At 31.3% G+C, this 10,082-nt stretch overlaps 1 long non-coding RNA gene across 1 annotated transcript; it reads right to left on the reverse strand.

Moving 5' to 3' along the window:
- Positions 1-1,196: 1,196 nt before the first annotated feature.
- Positions 1,197-3,682, reverse strand: LOC134690347 (uncharacterized). The gene is made up of 3 exons (XR_010101915.1): positions 3,355-3,682; positions 2,605-2,681; positions 1,197-1,510 (listed from the first exon to the last, which is right to left on the reverse strand). It is a non-coding gene; the product is annotated as an uncharacterized LOC134690347 (long non-coding RNA).
- Between the last annotated feature and the right edge of the window lie 6,400 nt (positions 3,683-10,082).

Here is a 10,082-nt window from a genome sequence, read left to right on the forward strand (position 1 = left end):
ATTATTATTTTTGTCTTACAATTTAAATTAAGACTGGCAAAATAGCAAAACTCCATGTAAATCACTACTTTGCCGGAGCACTGCCTATAAATTAACACAAACTATCGTGACCGTATCAACATTATTGAGTTGCTTTAGTGGGGATTTGTCGAATACTAGTAACGTTTTGCAAGCATTTAAAATCTCTTCAACTGATGAGTATCTCTTTGTTTTATTTGCCGCCTTTTCATTTGAAACAAAGCTATTTCGGACAAAGGAATAGCAACGATGTCTATGGCGATGCCAATGAGGCAATGTTCACAGGAGACCAAAATGACACTAAAATTGACATCTACAGGTAACCTTCAACAATAAACAAAACCGATACCGCATAGTCAGTTATAAAAGGCCCCGAAATGAAAATATAAAACAATGCAAACAAGAAAATTAACGGCCTAAATTATGTACAAAAACGAACAAAACAACAAATATATTTAACATAAACTAACGACAATCACTTAGTTGCAAGCTTCTGACTTGGGACAGGCACATAAAAACAGAATGTGGCGAGGTCAAACATGTTAGCGGGGTTCAAACCTTCCCTAAGTTGTGACAGGGATAACACAGAACAATACGAGAACGAATTATTAAAATCACTGTTAAGTTCCTTTTCCGTTGCCTGCTCAATAGACCAACTCAATTGTGTAGACTGCTTCCACGAGTTTATTAGATGGTATTGCATGTTGAGCACACATAATAAAGGTCAATAATGTGTAAAGTAATTGCGTTACGATATTAACCTTGCTTTGTACTGTTAAAAAACCTGAACTACCTTTCAATGTGCTAAATGTATTCTACTTAGTTACCTTTTTTTTAAAAAGACATTATGCCTACCTAGACAAAATATGTTAAATAAAAATACTAATTTGTAAGTATTTAGTTTTACGATTTCAGGGTTTAAACCCAGGAATTCTACAATCTAGGCAAAATCGCTACAACGAGACATTATTAACGGTTCTGCTGAATTGGGTGGTTGCTATTTTGAAAATAATATATTACTTTTCCCTGTGAATTCCACTATTTTAAAAGATTGCAGCGAACAGAAGAATCCTAGAAAGTATATGTATTGGAAGTTAAACAGCATGTATGAATATATAATAAAATCATCTATTTTAGACATGAATGGTTATTCTTTTATTTGATGATTCCAACTTCTTTTAATTTTAAAGGTCAAATACAAAACGAATGAAACACACAGTTTTTTTTAACAAGATAAACTATGATACAAATCTACAACATTTGTATGTACAAACATAGAATGCGTAAAGGTGTCTCATATATTTTTTTCTTCATACTTCTTCAAATGTGAACAAACGTTGACGGCTAATCCTAAAGGCATCTCGAAAAAATCTTTTAGATCCTTTTTGTCGAGTTCTAATAAGGCAGCCCCATTGACCTGCTCTGATCTGAATTTCTCAACATACGGCGCACAGTTAGGTATTGACTCTATGAACTCACAAACTGTTTGCACCTGGAGAGAAACAAAATATTTAAAATGCATAATTCATTTCACAACACAGGTTACCGTTTCACAATATGGTTTATTGTTGATACAAACCATATATCTAGCATATGTTAAGGATATAAGAGCGACCTTTATGCACACTCGTCTAGTGTTATTCTGAACTTTTGTTGAAATGTATCAATATTTTCTCAACGTTTAGATTGAAAGCAATAGAACAATAAACGTGTGTGTACAAATTGCTTGATTATCTAAATCTCAGGGCAGACACATAATTCCATCTTTTTTAATCAAACCCTCATCCATGTAACTACAAACTATTGATAGACTTTTAATTGCACGGCTTAACCATATTTAGAGCAGAAACGCAATCTGTCTATAAGTGCCTACACTAAGAAAAAATATACGTCAACGCACCGTGGGTAATTGCAAGAAATTTCTTAGATGAAAACCTACTTTTTTATATCGATATGTTAACATCACAGAATTATATTCTCTTATATATCGTTTTATTTTTGTATTGCAAAATCCATCAATTTCATCCCTTAACAAGGAAAGGTATATTATCATTTTGAATGCACCTTGGTAGAATATTGTTTTCGATTTAACTTAGATTTTAGTTGTCTGGCAGAGATGTTGATTTAAAGCCACCCTTGCTGCTGGTATGGGACACTTACCATTTCGACCAGTGAATACATATTACTCTTTAAAATCCAAATTTAGATTATAAAAAAACATAATTATTGGTAAATATGTCAACATTAAATATCCACACGTTAAAATTGTAAGACATTTTGAAATGTTTTTTTTTATTAAAGAGTCGGAACGGTTGCTTTTCAACATGTATGTTTAACAATATTGAAACTTGCTTATTTCAATTTAAATACTAACACGATTTTCAATCAAACCATTCAGCGCTGAAAGATTTATCAAATCCGACAAATCATGTGTTTAATTTGATTTTACTCGCGTTTTGAACTATTCATTTCATCAACGAACGTTAATGAAGACATGCATCGTTGGATATGTACCTAATGAAATATAATTATATATGTGTGAGGACTTTTGAAAAATGCTGATAATAAGGTAATAGTTCTACATACATTCCAATCTGCTGGTCTCCCGCTGCAATTAGATGATTTCTTGATTGCCACCTGTGCTCCAGCTACTGTAGCAGACTCTGTTATCATTATAGAAAATGTTAAAAATACATGTATTCGCTCTTTTTACATAAAGACTGCTTGTTAATCATGTTAATTGATATGCATACTCAACAAATATTTAGATGTCACAAATGTCTCAAAAAATGACATTGCATTCTGTAAAATGTTCAAAACAAATGCCTTTGTTAAAACGTCTGCTTGTTTCAGTTAATTGATATATTGTATGCTATCAATTGATATAGGCATTGAAACAAATGTTTTAAACAATATACAGCGCTTTTCAAATGTCGGATAATATCACATTAAATGAAATGTTGCACAAACATAGACACTGAAAGTATTGAACAAAAATGTGTTTAAACTAATTTGAGAATTTTCAAGCATACAAGTAAACTTTGTTTACAATTTCTTATGAACGTTGTTGCTGTTTTTACAATTTGATCAAGCACTATATTCAATAGATTGTTTTGCTTTTAATGTACTTCGTTTGTGAAATAGGCTCTTAATGTCTATCATTGATTTTTTTTATGCAGAAAGTGTTTTATATAACATGCGATGGTATCAGTATGAATACAGCACAATGTGATGTGGCGATTACAAAAAACATGTATCAACGTATTCGTTTGCTATTTAAAACACTTAACCACCAATAAACTCGATATGTCGAAAAAGAGAAAAAAAAATATCTACCTCTATTTTCTGTGTTTTCCTCCTTCGAATCACAATCTGAAACCAATAATTTACAGTTAGATCATATAGATAGACGTTTAAACGTTTCTATAGCATTTCATTTAACGTGGGTGTTGCCTGAAAATTGCAACTTTGAATGATTACAATCAACAAGTCAAATGCTTAGGGATAGACGTGGATCTATATAATTTGTTATATAAATCAAGAAATAGCAGACTGAACTAAGTACGAACATAAATTTCAATGTTCTTATCACTTCGTTAAATGTAACTCAAATAATGCAAAAATTGCATTGTATTATTTTCCTGTAGCGATCGTTATCTTCGTTAATTTTGTGTACGTGTTGCCGCAATATTCACAATCAGGTAATGACTGTGTCGTGTAAATGTGATGTAGATTGTTTCATATTGTATTATTTCCCTCTTCCCAGTGACAAATGATTGCTAGCTTTACATTTTTGATCAATAGCTGCACATTTTATTTCGCTTATTTTTAAACCAATACGAGAATAATTCTAAAGGAACTTCTTTCTTAAAAATAAAAAAAAAATGTGATAATATCTCCATACACGTAGATAAAGATGTTCAAGTTGTGTAATGTAAGCTACGTTACAACACCTGACATTTTTGTCAAGGAAACATACATAGCACAAGTACTTATAAGTAAACAGCGCTTGTCATTGGATTAAAGATTAAGTAATGAGTGTAAATACATTCTCCTTTGTTATTTGCTGAATATGCATATATTTTGTATGTTCGTAATGGATAACTGTGTCTGTTTGGGGTATTACAATTGAGAAGTGTGTGCCTCATAATATTAAAAACGGTTTTCACATTCATAGATATCAGTTATGTTGTGCATGGTGAAGCTTAACCAATGCATTTAAACACACAATAGATATAGGAAGATGTGGTGTGAGTGCCACATTACACTTCAGGATCAAAATATTGCAAGTCGGTAAAATATATTAGCTATGTTTGATTATCAACAAATATGGTCATTTATCTATATATTCTAACAGAAACAATCTTGAAAAGTCTCAGAGATTAAGTTATATAACAAAAGCAGAGGCATACAAGAGCCGTTGTCCTTCAACTTAGTATATTATTACGCATACTTTTCAACATTGAAGACGAGAATACATTTCAAGACAGTCTCTGTGTTGTTGAACTTATATCACTGATCTTTTTGTCTGTTTTATAGTTTCTTTGGCTTATTAATAGATCTAGCCTTGCTGATCATTTTGTGATTTAAATATACATACAGCGTGCAATTGTCCAAATAGGAGAATTCCTCGGGTCAATACAATTCATATCGTATTAGGACAGTTGAACACTATTTATCAAATGTATCCTGATTTTGTGATATTACTTATAAGAATATTAAAATTCAATATTAGGACAATATCAAACATATATATTTTAGATACTTCCGTCAAAAACTGTGAAAAATTAACAATATTCGGACTACAAAGACAATTAAAGTTGATATTACGTTATTAGGTCAATGGTATAAGGGAGACAATGCCAATTGATGTAATACATAAGGAAGATAATTCCGATTCACGTTATAAAACAATTGTACTGAACTTTATTAGGAAAATATTAGCCAATCAAATTGCGAGAAATCACTCTAAATTAGAGTTAAAAAAATTGTCTTACATATATGGACAATTGGTAGATATAAATTTTCTTTCAGTCATATTGGTTGGTAGGCAGAATCATCTGACAATTAATTTTAACCATTTTTGTAATGAGTGTGGCCAAGTTTAGTTAAATTTGTCTCTATAGTTTCAGATAAGATTTTTGTAAAAAAAAAAAAAAAAAATTGTCAAAAAAATTTTAGAATTAATTATGAGGGCATTTTTGTCGTGCTTGCTTATTTGAAGATTTTTTTTGCTGTTTCATTAAGTAATGTCATTCGACAAAGTCAAGCAATCTCACAATTGACTGATGCCAAGCAATGACACCGGACGGATGCCAAGTAAAGACTTTTACCGATTGAGAATTCATTAGAAATAAGGTCCAAAGATCAACCTAAATACAACGATTGAAACTAACATTCATCAACATTCTACGATTTAAACATTGGTGTGTGGAAGGATGGATCAAATGTAAAATATTTTTAAAAGCGGAAATAAGTTATCGACCAAGATTTTACTTGAAGTGATGCTTTAGTACTGCAATAAACAAACAAAACCCTCATTCACTGTCTCTAATAATAATTTGAAAAAAACAAAAGCAAAAACGCATGCAAAAGAAACATATATTTAATGTCTTTTACCTATAAAGATGTCATTTTTAAAATCAAAGATGGCATCCATGACGAACTAGCTTATTTTCGTGGCTACCCTCTTAATATGATATAGATCCAACGCAAGGCATGTTCATACGAAGTTTCGTGCGTGTCTCGCCATTTGCATGATTTGTGTTGCATTCTGCTCAATTATTAAAAATGCAATGGAAATATAATTCATAATCTAAAGAACTAGAAGAAAAAAAAAGGATGATAAAAACAAAAGAAAAACGTTATCATTGAAATTATCGTATAGCTCTCGTCATCGCAGACACAACATAAGTAACATACCGCGAAACAAAACACAGAAACATTAAGGAGAACTCATGTGATAAGTTCTTGTATACAGGCCAAACCTGGCCAAACAAAAAAAGCATATCATCAAATAAGATTAAGTTCTACGATGGAAGTGCAATTTATTATGGGCTTTTATAATGATAATTTTGTATGTGTTTTTTTTCATTAACACATGTTCATCAAGGTGAGATAATTACTTGCTGGTGTACATTGTTAAATCTTGTGACAGTCTTATTTAAAAAGCCAAAGTGAATGCAAACGATCATACGCAATTCTACAAATTTTGACTGAAGTGTGATGCAATGATATGTCATAAACATGACTGGCGATTTCAATAAGGGCAGTCTTGGGGTATTATATGTATTTGAATTATTTATTGTTAAACTATCGTTAGTATCTCATGTCAGTCAATCTGAGTTCGATAGACATATCTTTTTGGTTAATTTTTGATAAATATTTGTAAGGAATGTGTGCATAGCTTACCGTTGTTAATGATAGAAACTTGGCAACAATCTCCGTTAACGGCAACGACACCATAAACAACTGAAAAGTAAAGGTTTTTTTTTTCATTTTTAAGGTCTTTAGGTTCTAAATCATTGCTTCATCCAGATAGTTTGAAGTTTAGTGGACAGTATGAATATTTGCGGTTATATTACATATGCGTTTTTTTAAACATAATAACAATAACAACACATAAATGTTGACAAATCGCCGTATTTTAATTAACACAGGTTGATACTGCATCAATAAACGAGAACATCTGGACTGTTTAGCTTTTAAGAATATGATATATCTTTCAAATTATTGCAAAATAAATCGAGAAAAAGATCATAAGAGCAGTGGTCCGATACGGTTGTTCATTAAAATTGTTGTTAGATTGTGCTTTAACAAATGTAAGATAACGAAGCTCATAAAGTTTATTTTTATGTATACCATTTCTACATTCTATCTGTACTTTAATTATTTTTGTAAAGCTACGTAAATTACCAAGGTGGATGGTAGAACATATTTTTGATTCAATATAGCACAAATACGAAATAGGCCAAACAAACTGTCAATTGACAAACGACATACGATGTAATACGAACTGATGAAAACATGTTACTTGTCTGTTGGGAAAAGGGAGCTTAAACACAATTTTGTATTTACTTTTCAAAGTAGTGTATATACAAATATGTATAACCATGCATAAAATGAGAATGGAAATGAGGAATGTGTCAAAGAGACAAAAACCCGACAAAGGAAAAAAAAGAACAGCAGAAGGTCACCAACAGGTCTTCAAAGTAGCGAAAAATTCCTTCACCCGGAGGCGTCCTTCAGCTTCGCTCAGACACAAACGCCATAATCTAGTATTTTATAAGAGCATAAACATGGAGCACGGGTAGGCACTCTACTGCATATGCATATATGTTTAAGCATTTGTATTACTTTTTGTCACTCAGATTGATTCACTCTGATCTGATACACTATGTTGTTAAAAATAAAGTCCACCATATGGTCGAAAATAATGATTGTTTTGTCTTTATCCTGTGCTCTGTCATATTTAGGATAGGAATCAGAAGACAAATTGCTTCATTATGAGTTAGTGTGTGCAATGTATAGCTTAAACCATTTATCGGTAATATCATGTATATCGTGTATACTAGCCATCTTTTTTTCGAGGTTTTGACCCTATATTGATTTGATATAATCTTGACTCGCGTTTTGCTACTTCTACGTCATGTTCATAAAACGATGACGTTTGCACGAATGGCTTAACTCATTTCACGGTATTTGCTTCACGATTGTTAAAACCGTAAGAAGATGAATTAGGCCGTGTTCACAGTGACCTAAATTCGTCGGTGTTGTGTTTGTGTAACTCACACATAAACTAAACAATTAACCTGACCCTTTTTTCAGTAACGCATTTATGAGTGTATCGTTGTTTAAGTATAAAGACAAGTGGCAAATATTTCTGTCAGTGTATACCAATCGATGTGTTCGACAATGATGATAAATGAGTCTTGATAAGGGGTTAATAATAAGGCTAAGTAAAAAAAAAAAAATATAAGAGTGTTATAACAACTAAATATATCAAGTTTAGATATCAGCGATATTTTTTCGAGGTTTTGACCTTATATTTGGATTTGATATCATCTTGACTCGCGTTTCGCTTCTTCTACTTCATCATGTTCATAAAATGATGACGTTTGAACGAAGAGTACAATATAAAAAGTACATGGTCTACTATGAAAACTCATGTCACGGTATTTGCTTCACGATCGTTAAAACCGCAAGAAGATGAAACAGTAAAAGAAACATTTAAAAAAGTATTTCTATAACATAAAATAATGACTAAGTAAAAGTCCTCAAATAAATCAAATATATTTAAATACTACACTATCAATTTTACAACTAACATTATAACATTTTGATTCCTAAAATAACAATCAATAACTCCAATAAATTATAGTAACAGTTACTTATTGCATCATAACCATCCATATAGTGGTCTTACCTTCCGGTAAATTAGAAAAAGCTTTACCATAGTCGATACCATTCAGGTAAAAGTGTAGGATACTGTCTGACGCTTTCATTATACCAAGTTTATCACCGACTTGTACTTTATCTAGATCTAAGGAATATGTACCAATTTCCCTTCCATTTTTTAATAAATATTTAAAACTGAAAGATAAAGAGTTAACAATGAAGGTATCTCTATATTTATATTGTCTTACCCGGTAACGTCTTTAAGGTAACACTTCCTTAAAGTAGGTTAAGACATGTAATCTTTGAAATTATCAATGTAGCTTAGATTGGTTGACCAAAAAAGAATCTCTATCTCCACACATGCCGTTGTTTGACGTTTTCCCAATAATGATTTCGTTATTGTATTGTACGACATTTGCATGTTTCTGTGATTAATAAACTAATGTGCTACTTAATATTAGCAAGGTCCTTAAATATTATTTCACTTTCAAAGGCAAATATTGTCTCATTAAGAAACTTTGCTAACTTATAAGTTCTTGTTTTCTTTCAACATTGTTTACTGCTTAATGGAAAGCTGCAAGTTTGTCACATATAGTCAGTACAGTGTTGTGTAATACTCTATTACTGCAATACTCAGAAACACTATCTTGCAATGGTATGACATTCTAAGTTTTTTAAATGATATAAATATACCACTTGAGCTTAGAAATACAATACTTGCAAGGTATAAAATAATATCAACCAAGGCAACCCATAAGCACGTATATTGTTTCAATTAGTACAAGGAATCAGTGCAAGGAATATTGCTTTTACAAATTGAAATGTATCTATAAGTTGGTCAGGGGAAATGTGAAAAGTTCTAACTGTGTGTACATGTTTTTGGTCGTTGAAGAAATCAAACGCCAACATTTAACAATAAATTGTAGTCAAATAACCCAGTGATAGCATTGGGAGTCATGCATGGATACATTGCTAATATATAAGCTCTATAGTAAAAGAAAAGGAACATAAGTGCGTGTTGTGAGGTTTTGGAAATCTCGTGATATTACATTCAAGGGCTGGATTTTCATATCAAAATCATTGATTGTATCGACGTTAAGAATTGGAATCTAAATGCGAGGAATGCCTGAAAGAAACAACATCATGTAAAAAAGTGTAGCGAAAGAACACAATATTTTTATTAAAAGAATCAACTGATGCAGGTCAGTAAGGGAAGGTTCGAGTCTGATTAACATCAACTCTAAATCTAAACAAATCAAAAGTAAGACAAAGTTTTTTCTGATCATAAACCGATATCTGCAACATAATAGCCGAATGGTGGTTTAATAGACTTGATATCAAATATTATGTGATATTTTTTTTAGAAAAATGTATTGGTTTCCGATTATGGCAAATAGAAAATTTCCCAACATTGTATCTTGATTCACTTAAAACGTGCAATATGGTAACAAAAGGTACCAGACTTATCATTCATTACGCTAAACGAACGTTTCGTCTTTTTAAATAAGTCAAATAAATAGAAACGATTTCCTTAACCATCAATTATTCGAAAATATGAAATTCAATACAACATAATTCTCATTTTTTTCACAAACTTCGGAAAAGTAAAATGCTAGCAATTACATTTATTTGGATGTTAAACAAAAACATACGAAAATAAACCACTT

The sequence above is a fragment of the Mytilus trossulus genome, chromosome 11 (genome assembly GCF_036588685.1).
Source record: "Mytilus trossulus isolate FHL-02 chromosome 11, PNRI_Mtr1.1.1.hap1, whole genome shotgun sequence".
NCBI classification, from domain to species: domain Eukaryota; kingdom Metazoa; phylum Mollusca; class Bivalvia; order Mytilida; family Mytilidae; genus Mytilus; species Mytilus trossulus.